Source organism: Dipodomys merriami, unplaced genomic scaffold (genome assembly GCF_024711535.1).
Source record: "Dipodomys merriami isolate MVZ:Mamm:240054 unplaced genomic scaffold, mDipMer1.0.p SCAF_1084, whole genome shotgun sequence".
NCBI classification, from domain to species: Eukaryota; Metazoa; Chordata; class Mammalia; order Rodentia; family Heteromyidae; genus Dipodomys; species Dipodomys merriami.
The window spans coordinates 231271-247809 of record NW_027202365.1 but is presented as its reverse complement, the minus strand read 5'-3'; the positions used below and the strand labels follow the sequence as shown (position 1 = coordinate 247809).

The 16539-nt window shown below is 43.5% G+C and overlaps 1 protein-coding gene across 15 annotated transcripts in view; it reads right to left on the bottom strand.

Annotated features, from left to right (window-relative positions):
* Positions 1-16539, bottom strand: part of LOC138815266 (hepatoma-derived growth factor-related protein 2-like) — a 256847-nt gene that overhangs the window by 9102 nt on the left and 231206 nt on the right. For 12 of the 15 annotated variants that reach the window (XR_011368257.1, XR_011368240.1, XR_011368272.1 and 9 more), the window contains 3 exons: positions 12346-12430; positions 3123-3339; positions 71-2036 (listed from right to left, as the gene is read on the bottom strand). The gene's annotated coding sequence lies outside the window, so the exon portion shown is untranslated. Of the gene's footprint in view, positions 1-70; positions 2037-3122; positions 3340-12345; positions 12431-14666; positions 14783-16539 lie in introns of those variants that run through there. The other 3 variants (XR_011368267.1, XR_011368275.1, XR_011368274.1) reach the window with 3 other exon arrangements.

The window sequence follows — 16539 nt, the reverse complement described above, 5'->3', positions numbered from 1 at the left end:
CTAAGGGACAGCAGTACCCAGGCCCAGAGTTCAAGTCCCAAGACAGACAAAAAAAAATCACTTAGGAAGATAAAAGAAAAACTCCTGAATTCTCACATTTATTTAAATAGCGGCTGCCAGTCATATTTTATAAAGCACTTATGGGGCCCATGAAGTCTTTTATTTTTAAAATACAATAAAATAGTACTAGAGCAGTTGGGATATTGTTCTGCCAGTAACACAACTATAAGAGCCTCGGAGGGAGCAAGCAAGCCAGCTACAGGCCAGCGCCGCCGCCGCTTCTTCTGAGCGGCAGTGAGAAGCAGCAAGCAGCCATGGCTGGGGCACAGGCTCCTCAGGCCAGACCCTGCAGACTGGGCAGCCCCTCCAAATCCCTCCAGCGGCTGACCTCAGGCCTCAAAGGCTCCAGCGCCGAGCTTCCTGGGCTCATCCCTAGGCTGGAGGTGCAGTGTGAAACAGCAAAGGAGCCAGCGAGACTCCTCCAGTGTCAGGGCAACCAGGCAGGAGTGGAGCCAAATGGCCAAACTTGCAGCAGCGACTGCAGCAGTTGTTGCTGCCTCGTGCAGCATGGGCCAGGGCTCCTGCAGCTGCTCAGGCACAGCCAGAGGCGGAGAAAAACTCCAGGACTGACACAGCCCCCTTCCACCCAATCTGCCTAAGATCTGGGAGTTGGAGTGGGAGCAGAAGGAGAGGGGTTCATATGGGTGTTGGAGGCATAGGCCTGCAAAACCCCATCTGAGCACCTTTGTGCCCTGAGGGTGCATACAGGCATGCATCCCTTCCTTCCAATTTATTTATTTGTGTTGGTTGTGGGGCTTGAACTCTGGGCCTGGACGCTGTCCCTCAGCTCTTCAGCTGAAAGCAAGTGCCCTACCACCTGAGCCACAGGACCACTTCCAATTCTTCTCAGGGAGGAAGGGACACCCTTTCCTCCATGCTGGGCAAAGGTTCTGCCCCGGTGCAAGACTCAGGTAATGGTTTGCTCAAAGTACCATTCCTGCTTCATCTACTTAACCACGTAGAACAATGCGTGGAGACCCCCCCCCCATGTGTAATCACCTGTGCTTTACCTACTTTTACAACCTTGATTAGTGGAACTGCTCCACATTTGTTGACAAGGATTAGCTTTTTCTGTTTAAACTCTCATTGTCTGTGCTCCCATAAAACTGTTTAACTCTCTGCCCCTGACTGAAGATTTACTTCTCCTGCTTGTGTGCTGTATATAAGCATGTGATGTTTCAATAAATTTTGTCTATACCCACATGGTGTAGTCCCTTCTTGCCTATACCACACATCGTGTTCCCAGATCCCGCTGTGGAAACAGCAACAGATGGGGTTATGCCGGTTGATGCCTCTGACATCTCCCCCCTTTTTTGTTTGTTTAAGTACAACCGTAAGCAAGAGATCCTTTGCAGAAGGGATTTGCAGAAACTATTTTGGAATGTAGACAGCAATATCTTGACAAGACATAATGCAATCAATCCTGTAGAAACACTATGGGTAAAACTGTGCCACCAGGTATGAGGGTCCAATTGGTTTAGCACAGATGCAATTCCTCAGCCAGACCTTCATATCCCACCCCAGGGAGTTGTGCCAAGAAAGTCTCAATGACTTCCTGCTGTAACTAGTGGATGTCCCAAGTCAAATTTCCTTGCAAGACCGGCAGGTGGTAGTGAAGTCCCTGCCAAGTAATGTTAGAAGTGTTGAATCAAGTAGGAGTGATGCACAGTTTATTGAGCTCTAATCACACTTGAAGGTTAGCTGTTTCTGCAGATCAATTATCTGGTCTCCCATCCACTGCACCGTGTGTTGCAGGGTGTTCAGACGGGAATCAATGTCCTGTTTAATATTGTGCTGATGAGTCCATAGCTGGTGACAGTCCAGCCACTTCTCTACAAAGTCCTTGGTTTGGATGGAGGAATGCAGGGCCACTCCGGCAGTTGCAGCAGTCATGATGATAGCAGTCATTTCAAGGATCACAGCTACACTCAGACTCAGGAATCTCCTAGTTCTCTTCAGCAGTTGCTGGAAGACTCCTGTCAACAAACCAACAGTGGGGCTCTCCTGCCAAGGTCGGGTGAGGTTAACAGGCACCCAGACCCCTAAGCGAAATCTTAATATCAGGAGAGACTGAGAAGGCATATTAAAAGAAATAGTATGATTTAAGCATGTAAAGAGTCCAGGCTGCGTGGGTTCTCATTGATTGACACTGTCCCTGTGGGCTAGTACATAGGAAAGTTTAATACAACCCTGTACAGTAGAAGAATGGTTCCTGTAAAATGTATAATTTGCCTCATGGGCCCTAGTAAAGTGACCAATCCAATTCTGGGTTGTATAAAATTGGGTGGCAAGTTTTATAAATGCCACTGCTCAGGCCCTAAGTGTCCCCTGAAATTCATATGTGGCCTACGAGGCACAAGGCCTCCATCATGTCAGGTGAGCAAGCCAATGGGTTCTACATGATTTATAACTCCATTGTATAGACGTCACCATCAGAAGAATTATTAGTATACCAATCACCAACATGCTTTTCAGAATAATTGGCAATGAAACATCCATGAGGACCTCAATCTATAAATGAGATGTTATCATTATGCTGTATAATCTTTCCTCTAGGGTTTTGACACTGAGACCACTGAATAGAAACATAAACAAAATTCAATAATTAATGTCCTGGCATACTAGGTTAGGTGGTCGCCCAGTCTTATTTGTATAAGAATGATCCTTACCAATAAAATTTAAGGAAATTGTGCTGAATAGCCCCATATGATTGTTGATTTTATCATCAGGCAAGATGTATGCCCATACCTGTCTTCTGGTTGGTAAGCAAGGTGATGTCCCTAAACACAGTGGTAAAGACTCAAATCCTAAGGAAATAATATGAGGTATTCCTTCCTCACCTGGATGAGTAGGGTCTGCATGATCCCATGGTGGAGGAAAATACGTGCTGTCATTTGTATACACCACCGGACCTTGGTCTAGCTAATCCACTAATTTTAACAATGGTCGGTGAGGGACATAGGCCCAATATGCATGTTCACTACTCACTGCAGAAGTATTCACAAGCAGTGCAATCATGGCCAAAACAGATATTCAGGTATTCTAGGGGTTTTTGTACTGACCAGGGTGGCTTCGGTCTTGTGTCAACACTTATTCTGACCCCATGTTGGTGGGGTCAAGCTGGTTTTCTTAAGATAAGGATGATGGCTTCCTCGGGACTTCAAGCTTAGGTCTGCAAAGCTGCGTACTAGATCTTCCTCAGGATTGTGTTGTGTTGTTTTTGCTTCTCTGGAGGTCGAATGAGTCAAAAAGGGACCCAGATGTTGCCAGTGGATCCATCTGGAATGATAGAAACACTGTTTTCCCTTATGGGGCATTAGTCTTAGTCTTCATTGATTAAATTGTTTAAACCATATGGGAATAGATAGTGAGGTGGTGCTAGAGGGATAAAATGCTTTTCAGCTTTAGTGAAAGGATCACTTTGAGTGAAATTTTAAACATTTAGAGTAAATAAGGTTAAGGCAAAAGTTTCCCTTGGGGATTCCCCTTTTTTGTTTTTTTAATAATTGAAGCTTAAATGTTTTATGGGTGTGTAAACAGTTGGCATTAGTCTACACAGGTTGATTAAAGAAGTTTTACCTAGGGACTAACTTTAGTAAACTCCCCTAATATTTTTCTGATTGTACACTGGCTTTTAGAATATGGTGTGGGGTAGTTTGTCAAGGTGACAACTTTTTACTAATTACATTTTATTCCAAACTAGAGTTTAGGCATAATTTTTTAACTTTTCATAACTGTATGGACCCTTTTGGGGGGGGGCTTTAGCAGCATAGCCTGTTTAGTACTTTGGTTTGTAAAAGATTTAAATAGTCTAGGATGTTTAAAGGTAAGATCCATAAGAAGTTCCACTTGTAGGTGTTCAGTGGCAGTTTTGTAATTGACAAACAATTTATAAAAGCAGAACTAACAGTTAGTGATTACAAATTGCATCAAGGCAAATAGGGTGGTTGAGTCCACACAACTGCCTGTAGACATCCTGGTATCTAGGCTGGAGATGGGGGCATTGCACCCAGCTTCAAGGCCTGGAGGTGGGACAAGTCTTACCTTGAAATCCTAGGAAAACATTACCTCCCCAAATGGGCGAAAGCATTGTTTAGCTCCTCAAATAGCCTAGGTGGAACAGGCAGGCCATCCTTTGGAATACAGATGTTTAGTGTAGCTCCTGGTGCGTAACTCTCTACTTAAGCCCTTATCTTTGAAAATTTAACATTTGGTCTAAATCCTGATATAAATGATCTTTTCAGTAATTATCAGACCACAATTTTGTTTTATTTTGGTGTTTATACCAATGTTTCTCTGCTTACCTGGGACTTATTTGTCTCAGTTAAATTTGAATTTTCTCCTTCATTGTTCTAATTAATACCCTATCTGTTTACTTTTGATCTGGTCCTAACAATTTCATATTTTATTCTTAAACAAATTTATTTGGTTAGTGTCAGCCCAGAATTTTCTGCCAATTAGGGTTTTAAGCACATACAGAGCAGTTTGGATTTAAGCTATTCCCCACATTTCACAACCTCAGCCTTTTACAGCCAACTATTACAAATGGTTGACAAGTTCTTGCCCAGTTATGCATGCTTATAAAGTAGCTTGCCATGACCTCAAGCTCTGATCAATTTTAGAAGAGCCAAACATTATTGCCAAAGTCCCAGGAGTGCCTCTTTCTATGTTAGGGTAAACGCAACCTTGACATTTCCCTTGGTCACTGGACTTGAACTTAGTGCCTGAGTGCTGTTTTTCAGCTCTCCAGTGCAAGGATTGCACTTTGCCACTTCGGACTCCAAAGCAACTCTGCCCGCTTTTTTGGCACTCTGCTGGCTAGTTAGAGATGATAATCTTTCTCTGCCTGGACTGGCTTTGAACTGCAGTTTGTAGATCGCTCACCTTTGGTCCTCAGCTCCACCCTCATCTGGGCCCCCTCTCATTTCTGGAGTTCCCTCCATACAACTGGCCTCTCCCTCTCTCCACCCAGACCCACCTGAACTCCCATCTACCTCACTTCCTTTTCTCTCAGATACTTTTGCTACCAGGATGATGATGGAGGTCATGTGCTCCCTCTTGGGGGAAATATGGCTCCTCTAATAAACCTTGTAATAATCTTTCTCCTTTGCCTGCCTGCCTCTGCATGGTCCCATAGGATGGATGTGTCTGATCCTCTTTCACTGGTGGCTCCATACTGGGATAGGTTCCCCAGTGCATTTGCTCCCCCTGCACTTCAGAAGGGAGTTCAAACAGCTGCCCTGGGACCTATTCTGAGATCCTTCACTCCAGTCACCAGAGGACCATCAAGGTAACTTTCTCCTGACTGAGTGCTCTACCAGCCCATCCAGCCCCACTAATTAATTCCCACTCCAGGGTAAGTGACAAGTTTGTCCGAGGTCGGGGTTTCTGATTCCAATATCAGTGGTAAGGCCACCTGAGCCTTTCTGGGCTAACTGAGCCCCACCCTCACCATCTGACCAAAAACTTGGCCAAGTGCTGGAATTAGCCACTAGGGGCCTACCATGGCCCAAGGACCCACCTTGGACCAACATAAGGACAGTCTCCACTGGTGGGGCCACCACCTATTTAGGAGCCAACCTGCACTGCAGAGGACACTCTACTCTAGGCACATGGCTTCAGATCACTTACCATGGGAAGGACACTAAATTTCTTTACATTAAGGCCACCTGGACTTGGAGGGCTGTTGAGTCCCCATCAGTTAAATTTGGCCCCACATTTAAAACTCCACTTCTGAGAGTGCTTGAGCAAGTAGCTCTCTCTCTCTCTCTCCCCCTCCCCTTAAACTCTGCCTCTTGCCAAAATTACCTGCTTGTAACCTCTTTCACAAGTATTTCATATGCTAAACGCTTTGGTTAAGCCCTGGAAGAATGTAACCAGTAATTGCTTGTTTCTACTCATTAGATAGAAAATGGGTGAGTTTAAGTCTAAACTCCCCGAAATAAAGGCCAACAAGTTTGGATATTACCAAAAGTGTATTAATCTTCTCTCTAGCATTGAGCAAGTGGTGGATGTGCCAAATTGGCCTCTTGGTACTTCAGCTTGGTACTACCCTTTCCCCCTCCCCTGTCCTGTGGTGCCATTATGCTAGGCCAAGTGTATGTTCCTATTGCCTCCTGTTCACTAGGTTTCTTGTTGGCAAAGTTTTGTATTTTAAACTGACCACATGGTTCCATCATAATTAGAAAAGTAGTTCCACTAAAATTTCAAAACTTTAAAAGTCTATTTTAAAATCTAAGCACGCTCTATAATCTGTGCACAAACATGTCTGTCTGTGTCTTATTCGACTATATGTAAGTGATTATGGTTTCAAGGTTACTCTGCCTACTAAAAATCTTTGTCAATGGAAGCTGTGAATTAATCTAAATTGCTTTAAAACTTTGTGACCTGACTAAGCCAAAGAAAAAACAGGCAGTTTTAAAAGACCTTGGAAAAGGACTTAAAAAAGACAATGTCCTTTACAAAGTAAATGAAATTGGTAACTAAGTTGGCTGTGAATTATGTCATTCCTATGTCCATCTATGCTAAGAGTTAACTATTGTACACTGACCATGGCTAGTAAACTAAAGCTAAGGGTTTCATTCTCTGTTTTCTCCCCTGTGTGCTGATCAACTTCAATTAAGATCAAGGGACCAGAGTAACTATGCTCAGGCACAGCTGCCTAAACCAGTGGCACCAGCCTGCAAAAGCCAGTGTAAACCAGGTCTCTAACCAGTATATGTAGAAATATTGCAGGTTACCAACAGGAGGTGCAACAGTCTATACATGCTGGGAGATGCCACAGTCTCTCTCAGACTCTGGCCTTGCATCTCACATGACCAAAAGCCTGTTAATTAAGGGTAAAACACAAGCCACATTAGATATTTGGTTCTGTAAATGTTCATCACCAGAAGTTAGACCATACGGGGTGTATGAGCAAAGGATAGAAATTGATTTCTATACTATTTTACAATTGGAGGTAAATTCCTAAAGGTAACTCAGACTGCAGAAAAAAAAATGGCCACTCTTTCTATTCACTGCCCACAGGACAGCCTACAGGCAAAGAATATACAGCCCAGTGTTTCAATGATGCATTTAAATGCAAATTAAAATAACTTTACAAAATGGATTTAAAATGACATCCCCCTTGTAAAAATTTGAGAAGTTGTGGAGAGTGGCTGGCCTCCCAGACAAGTTTAAAAGATAAAATTTTCCTAAAGGTTTATTTCAAAGTAAAAAAAAAAAAAAAATAGGATTATTCTAGTTTGCCCCTAAAATTTTTTGTAACAGTTGCCGGAAGGCCCACAGTAAAAGATAGGACAAGTTTGTCAAATGTAATTTAATAAGTAAAACCATGCTTATAAAACTACTTCCAATGACCATCTTTGTTGCTTTTAGTTGGAGTAAAAGTGACTGTTTGTAAAAAAAAAAAAACAAAAAAACTCACTGATCTGCAGTTCGAAGCCAGTCCAGGCACAGGCAGACTAAAGTCCCTGTGAGATTGTCATCTCTAATCTGCCAACAGAGTGCTCAAAGCTGAGTTGTTTTGGAGTTTAAAGTGGCCAAGTGCTAGTCCTGAGCTGGAGAGCTGAGGGACAGCACTCAAACCCTGAGTTCAAGTCCAGCGACTGACCAAGGAAAATGCCAAAGATGTATTTATCCCAACATAAGAAAGGCACTCCAGGGACCCTGATATTGTTAAAATATCCAGAGGCAATTGCAAACAAATGTTTGGATGACAAAAGTGGTATCAGGTCCTGAGTTACTTGAGCTTGGTCCTCCAAAAAATTGATCAAGCCAGAAGGTCATGGAAAGATAAGTTTGTAAACATGCCTATCACCCATGTTGGTCTAACTGGGCAAAACTTTCCAGAGATCTGTGATAGTGGGTAGTAAAAGCTAAGATTGTAGAATGTAAATCTCCAAACCCCTGTATCTGCTCAAAGTCCTAATTGGCAGTAACTTTTGAGCTGGTTAAATTCATCTGTTGAAAAGCTTGTAGAGCTGAGATTATGTTCCTATTGAGATCTGTGTAAAGGCCTACATAAGTAGGCATTCCTCTGCCAGACAGAAAATGCTTTTATAAACCAGGGTGTTAAACAGGCTATGCTGCTGTAGCCCAAGAAAAGGCCTGTACATTTGTTATAGGTTAAATGTTGTCTATAAGCCACTTTAAACAGGCTACCCAGAGGCAGTGGGCCGTACTTAGAGTGCCAATCAGTCTCAGGTTAAAAGCATCTACTGGGCTTTCTTTTAAAAATCTCTGACAAGTAATTGTTAGTCAATTGTGAACAAGTTATAGGTAAGCTCCATCTCATTGATCTCCTTGTTGCTTTAACTGGAAATAAAAAGAGCTTTTGTAAGAAAGTTCAAAGCCATCCTGGGCACAAAAAAAAAAATCCTTCTAAAACTCCATCTCCCTACTAATCAGCACAGAACCAGGACTATCCAGCCAAAGGCTGAAAGTGGCATTGTGACTCTAAGTAGTAGAGCATTAGCCTGGAACAGAAGGACTCAGGGACAGTGCCCAGGCCTTGAGTCCAAACTGTAAATGCCAACCAGGACAAGCTATCCCAGCAATGGATGTTGAGACAATGGCCAGGACAAAGTCAGTCCTGACCATGGAAAACCATGGAAAAGAGTAAGAGATGATACCCTAAATGGAGTCACTTTATGCTTTATGCATTGTTTCTGGCAAAACTGGAGCTTCAGCTTCCACCCCCACTACAAAGGCAGAGGAGGGGTCCCGCAGAGCAGTGAGGACCTCACAGATGAAGTCCTTCAGGGGAGGGGGCCTCACAGAAAAGGCTGCAAAAAGGGGTGTACCTCACTGGGAGGCCGCAGAAGTGAGGGTGCCTTGTGGGGGAGGCCACAAAAGAGGGGAGCGCCTCACAGGGGAGACTGCAGGGGAGGGGAAACTGCAAAGGCAGAACACAGAGGAGGAGTTTAAACTTAAACTCATCCATACTTTTACCTTCAGTTACAAGGGAGAGGGAAAGAGGGAGAGGGAAAGAGGAAGAGGGAGAGGGAGAGAGGAAGAGAGGGAGAGAGGGAGAGAGAGAGAGCCAGAGCTATCTGCCCAAGCACTCACAGAAGTGGAGTTTTAAATTTGGGGCAAAATTTGATTGCAGGGGCTCAGCAGCCCTCCAAGGCCCAGGTGGCCTTAATGTAAAGAAATTTAGTGTCCTTCCCATGGTAAGGGACCTGATGCCATGGGCCTATATTAGAGTGTTCTCCACAGTACAGGTTGGCTCCTAAAGGGGGTGGTGGCCCTGCCAGTGGAGAATGTCTTCATGTTTGTCCATTTGTATTCCTTGGGCCATGGAGGATGGGTCATTGGGCCAAGGTAGGCCCCTGGCACTTGGCCAAGGTTTGGCTCTGATGAGGGGAAGGGGGGCTCAGTAAGTCACAGAGGCCCAGGTGGCCTTACACTGAGATATCAGAATCAGAAACCCAGACCTCAGATAAACTGGTCACTTAGCCTGGAGTGGGACTTAATTAGCAGTGTTGGATGGGCTGGTAGAGCGCTCAGTCAGGAGAAAGTTACCTTGGTGGTCCTCTGGTGACTGGCGTATAGGATCTCAGGAAAGGTCCCAGGGAAGCTGGTTGAACCTCCTTCCGAAGTGGAGGGAGGATCAAACCCACTGGGGAGCCTATACCCACAGGGGTGACCAATGTAAGAGGATTAGACAAAAATCCATGCAAGGGGACCATGCAGAAGCAGGAAGGCAAAGGAGAAAGATTATTACAAGGTTTATTAGAGAAGCCATATTTCCCCCAAGAGGGAGCACATGACCTCCATCACTATCCTGGTAGCAGGAGGATCTGAGGGAAAAGGAAGTGAGGTAGATGGGAGTCCAGGTGGGTCTGGGCAGAGAGAGGGAGGGGCCAGTTGTATGGAGGGAACTCCAGAAATGGGAGGGGACCCGGTGTAGGTGCTCATACTTCGAGCTCACGACTCTACCTGATTCTGGGGCCTGGATGAGTTGCCTTGATCTCTTCTAAGTCATTTACCACATGAGGCTTTTCTGAACTCATACATCACTGCAAATTGCTAACATTCCTCCCTAGCACATCACTCAATATATTTTTTCCATCATATATTTAAACATATTTATGTGTATACATTCCCTACCCTCCCCCAACCCCACACACAAAGGCATAGACCTTCAAAACAAAGCTTTTCTTTTTTTCCTTGCTACAGTGTCTAGAACCTAATAAACTCAATAGATACAAAAGAGTGAGCTGGGTACTAGTGTCACACCTGTAATGCTAGCTATTCAGGAAACTGAGATCTAGAATCACTTTTTCCATTTAGTTCCCATTTTGATTAAAATTTAAGCGTTAAAGGAACTTTTAAAGAGAATCAAGACTTCCTTTTTTCTGGAGGTTTCCTTCACTCCCTTTCACCTAGTCCAGCTCAACCTATGTCCCCCTGGGAGCTTTGGCATCCCAGAAAATCCACAGTCCCCCAGACCCCAGTTAAATTAGACAGAATCCAGCATTGCCTTTAGTCATGTGGTGGGCAGAGCAGAAAGCATCCACCACGTGTGCTACCCAACACCTCTAATCCACACCAGTGCCACTTCCATACTCCTAGCCACATGAGCAGCATTGTGTCACCGTCGCTTGCACTGGCATAGGCTTCCGTGGTCATCAGGACAGATGTCCTGAGAGTTATTTCATCTGCATAAGGTGACATTTCCTGGGTCCAGGTATATTGCTGATCTGGGAAATCACTGGCATTGGAGCAAGCCAGGGCTGCTGCAACCGCACTGTAGGATGCATCTCTCTGCAGCAAAACCTGAGGCCCTTCCTTCCTAGACACAATGGAGATCCTAGAAAATTCCCTGCTTGTCCCTAGATAAGTCCATGAATATATCTACAGCCCTCATCTGTCAGAAATGAACAAAGAGTACAGAATTGTTCAAGTCATTTTCCTTCTTCACAGAAGGGTGCACTATCATCCTGGCCCCCCAGAGCGAGACAGCACACCAAATGGGGGGATCCACTTGGTTTTCATCCCAACCTAGGAATGATATTGTCCCTTCTCATGTTGCTAAGGTGTCAGGATCACATCTTTGTAAACAATCGGTTACCAGGGTAATAGGGTCATAGAAGGAAGACAAGTCATTCTAACCATCAGTGGACCATCCCTAGTCAGGAGGCAGTGTACTTTGGGAGGCTATTGCTCCAAAACAAACATCCTTTTTACCTGTTAATGAAACTGCAACTCCACTGCACCTCACCTTTGTCATTACAACAACAACAACAAAAAGAAAAAGAAAAGGGTGTTTTGGATTTTCTTGTCAGGACTGGCTTGAAACCACAATCCTCAGATTTCAACCTCCTGAGTAGTGCCAAGGTTTTTTATGAGACAATTCTCTCAAATTAACCACCAAGAAAGAAGCAAAAAGGAATAAAGTCCAGGACTTGAGCTGAGGCTCAACTGGAAGATCATGGACAGCACCCATGCCCTGATTTCAAACCTATGACCAGCACATCATCATCATCATCATCATCATCATCATCATGTGAATAAAAAGACTGTAAGAGCCTATTAAGAATATTAAAATTGAGGGCTGGGATGGTGGCTCAGTGGTAGAGCTCTTGCCTTGCATGCATGAGGCCCTGGGTTTGATTCCTCAGCACCATATAGCAAAAAAGAAAAAAGCCGGAAGTGGCGCTGTGGCTCAAGTGGTACAGCACTAGCCTTGAGCTGAAGAGCTGAGGGATAGCGCCCAGGCCCAGAGTTCAAGCCCCATGACCAACCAAAAAAAAAATATTAAAATTGAGTGAGCCAGGCACTTTTTGGTGGCTGACATGTAATGCCAGTTAGGAGCATGAAATCTCAGGATGGTGGTTAAAAGCCCACCTGGGCAGGAAATTCCATGAGGCTCTGATCTCCAACTAACCAGCAAAAATGCCAGAAGTAGAGCTGTGGATCAAGTGGTAAAGCAACAGCCTTGAATGAAAAAGCAAAATAACAGTGACCAGGCCCAGGTAGGACTACTACTAATTAATCAATTAAATACAAATACACAAATAAAAATCAGAGTGGAAGATGAGCACAAAAGCCAAGAGAATTGCTGGTTTATACCTGGAGCTCAAGCTACACAAAAGACAGAACTTGAAGATCTGGGTTCCAAGGCAACCCAGGCAGAAAAGTCCCTTAGGAATTTGTGAGTATGTATCAGGTGTGGGTGTTGAACCCAGGGGTTGAAATAGAATTTTTTTTTCTTAAAGGTAGCATTCTACCACTTCCTTTCTTTGGGGGATGAAATGGAGATAAGTTTTATGGACTTACCTGCCTGGGCTTTCAACCCCAATCCTCAGATTTCAGGTGCTGATACAGTACTCTTATCTTCTATGAGATTTTTATCTTCCATGAACTGCCAAAAAAGTAAAAGAAGCCAGAAGTTGATCTGTGTGGCTCAAGCCACAGAGACTGCTTGCTTTGAGGGAAAATGAACAACAAAATCCCTCATACACAGTGGCCCTGCCCTGGTTTCAAACCCAGGAAGTGACCAGGCCCTATGTTCAAGCCCTAGGACCACCACCACCAGCAACAAAAGAATGACTCAGGGACAAGGACTAGGCCCTGAATACAAAGCCTAGAAACAGCATTAAAAATAAAAGAAAAACAAATTCAGAGACTGTGGCTAGGCTCCAGAGTTCAAGGGTCTAGAACCAGCACCAGGACGGACACACACACACACACACACACACACACACACACACACACACACACACACACACACAAAGAAGAAGAAGAAGAGAGAAGTCAATGAAATATTTTTAAGTAGTGGCTCATGCCTATAATCCTAGCTACTGTGGAAGCTGAAATTTTAGGATTGTGGTTCATAGTCAACATGGGCAGGAAGCTCCATGACACTTGGTTTTATGTGTGCTAGTCCTGGGGCCTGAACTTGTGCTGTTTTGCACAAGACTAGAACTATTCTACTTCCAAGCTCTTGGTGATTAATTGGAGATGAGAGTCTCAACAACTTTCCTGCCCTGGCTGGCTTTGAACCACCATCCTCTGATTTTAGAGCCTGGCTAATGTCCCTGTCTTCCCATGAGAATCTTTCTTTTTTTGGGGTTGGTCATGGGGCTTGAACTCGGCCTGCACACTGTCCCTAAGCTCTTCAGCTCAAGGCTAGTGCTCTACCACTTGAGCCACAGGGCCACTTCTGGTTTTCTGGTGATTTAGTGGAGATAATTGTCTCATGGACTTTCCTTCCCAGTCTGGCTTTGAACTGCAATCCTCAGATCTCACCCTCCTGAGTAGCTAGGATTACAGGCGTAAGCCACTGGCACTCAGCTTTTTTTTTCTTTTCTTTTTTCTGTTTTATGGGTTGTGGGGCCTGAACTCCAGCTCTGGATGGTGTCCCTTAGCTCTTCAGCTCAAGGCAAGCACTTTACCACTGAGCCATTTCCCAGCTCCTCCATAAGAAACTTATCCCTTATGAATCACCAAATTTGTTTTACAAAGCCAGATGTTAAAATGTGGCTTAAGTTTTAGAGCCTGCCAGCCTTGCTCAGGACATGGGAGAGACTCCAGCACAGTGACCTTGCCCTGATTTCAGGTTTAGGAACAGTCACCACTTCCTGTGTTCCAGCCCTAGGACCAGAACCAAATAAATAAATAACTCCCCCATTTTCACTGTATTTGATGTTGGTGTAATTTGTGAAGGTGAAGGGAAAAAACAAATTGTTTAAATAGGGATACAGCTAGACCTATTGCAACAATGAGATGTACAAGAAATTATTTCAAAAAATGAACTTTACAACTTTTGCCTGGTGGGGGTGGTAGAGAACATTATATAAACAAAGCCATTCATGCAGCTGTTGCTCAAGCTGTTAAAGTATGCTAGCCTTGAGAACAAACAATACAAAAAATGCTTCATTCACAGTGGCCCTGCCCTGACTTCAAGCCTCAGAAGAGTGGCCATGTCATGAGTTGAAGCCCTAGCAACAAAAATGAAAATAAATAAATAAATAAAGCCAGAACTTTATCTGTGGCTCAAGCCATAGAGACTGCTAGTCTTGAGAAAGAAAAGGGAAAAACCTCAGACACAGTGGCTCTGCCCTGATTTTATGACTAGCAAAAGTTCAGGCCCTATGTTCAAGCCCTTGGACCAGCAATGAAGAAAAAAAAATACAGCAACAACAAAAACTCGGCAAAAATGCCCAAGTCCTGAGTACAAGCCATAAGAGCATCACCTAAAATAAATGCAGAAAGAAAGAAAAATACATAAAGAGCCACAATTTGAACTGTCTTGAGGTGGGAAGCCTACTAGTCTTGAGAAAAAATTAGGAATAATGACCAGGCCTGGAGTTCAAGTACTATAAAAAGCTCAAAAAAAAAGAATCTGTTGGGAGCCAAAAGGAGTCTCTCAACATGAAGATAGGCTTGACTATCTCACTGGAACATCTTGTGGCTGAGTTTACAGAACCACTCTCAGAAATCCGACCCTTTCATCCTGCCTTATGCAAATATCCTGCAGCTGCTAATGACCACCCTTTCACCCTGCCCTACGCAAACATCCTGCAGCTGCTATGGCCAATGAAAAAGCTTCCTTAATGGCCAATTTAAAAGCTTCCTTATTCCAAGCATATAAATACCCCTGTGTGAAAAATAAAAATTTGCAGCTTGATCAGAATCCCTGTCTTGCTGTCATTCTTCATGTCTCTTGTCCCTTCATTCCTTCTCGTTTAGGTTCATCGCCCTCGTTGACATCCTGCAGGTTGGGACAAAAATCCACAAAAAAACTTCAAAACAAAAACCCAGAAAGAGTGGCCAGCCCTAATAATAAGCTGGATGACCCAAACTTGTGAAAAAGAGAAAAAGAATAATAAATTAAGTGAAAAGAAGGACAAAAATATTAGAGCCAATTCAAGATTTTAAAAATATGGTTCACACCTATAATCCTACCTCCTCAAATAGCTGAAATCTGAGCATTTGTGGTTTGAATCCAGCCTGGGCAGGAAAGTAAATGAGAATTCTTTTCATTTATGCTGCTCCTGGGCTAAAACTTGAGTTTTACTCAAGGGTAGAGCTCTACTGCTTCCTACCTGTTGCTGGTTAATTGGTGAAAAACGTCTCATTGATTTTCATGCCTAGGATGGCTTTGAACCTTGGCTCTCAACTTTCTTTTTTTTTTCTTTCTTTCTTTCTTTTATTTTATTTTTATTTTTTGTGAACACACTGTACAGAGGGGTTACAATTACATGGGCAGGTTAATGCGTACATTTCTTATCAAGCATTGCAGCCTCCTCTTTGTTTACATTACACATCCCTTCCCAGCCTCCCCCCGCAACCGCCCACCCAATCCTCCCGGCTTGCCCCCCCACCAACATTGTAAAGCTCATTTTCCACATGACAACTTGTACTTCTCATTGTTGCAACAGGTCTACCTGTATCCTTAAACGACTTGTTTTTTCCCATCTCCTACACAAGTTATACTGACATCAAATATAGTGAAAGCAGGGTTATACTGTGGGGGAGGGACATACAAAGCTACAAAGAGATAATCTTATAAATGCGTTAGAAACACATGCATGAAAGAAACGAAAACATTAAAATACATATCTAAGGATTCATTTTCATAACATCACATTATCTGACCTATTCCGCTTGACTCATATATATATACTAGATATTGCAAATAAGGGAAACCATGGGACCTATGTTTCTTTGGGCCTGGCTTACTTCACTTAATATAATGTTTTCCACGTTTTTCCATTTCCTAACAAATGGGGCAATGTCATCTTTCTGATGGAGGCATAGAATTCCATTGTGTATATATACCACATTTTCTTGATCCATTCATCTACTGAGGGGCATCTGGCTTGGTTCCATATCTTAGCTATGGTAAATAATGCTGCAATAAACATAGTTGTGCTGGTAGCTTTAGTGTGGTCTTGTTTGTAAACATTTGGGTAAATGCCCAAAAATGGGATTGCTGGGTCATAGGGGAGTTCTATCTGAAGTCTTTTGAGGAACCTCCATACTGCTTTCCAAAGTGGTTGAACAAGTTTACATTCCCACCAACAATGAAGTAAGGTTCCTTTCTGTCCACATCCCCTCCAGCATCTGTTGTTGTTAGAGTTCTTGATTTTTGCCATTCTAACTGGAGTGAGGTGGTATCTCAATGTTATTTTGGTTTGCAATTCTTTTATGGCTAGGGAGGCTGAGCATTTCTTCATGTGTCTGTTGGCCATCCTTCTTTCTTCTTCAGAGAAGTTTCTCTTTAAGTCTTTAGCCCACTTGTTTATTGGGCAGTTTTTTCTTTGCAGATTTGTTGTTGGGGGATTTAATTTTTTGAGTTCCAAGTATATTTTAGATATGAGACCCTTGTCTGTTCAATGGCTAGTGAAGATCTTCTCCCAATCCGTGGGCTTTCTATTGATCTTGCTAGCTATGTCCTTTGCCATGCAGAAGCTCTGCAATTTCATGCAATCCCATTTGTCCCACCTTTCTTTGATTTGTTGTGTT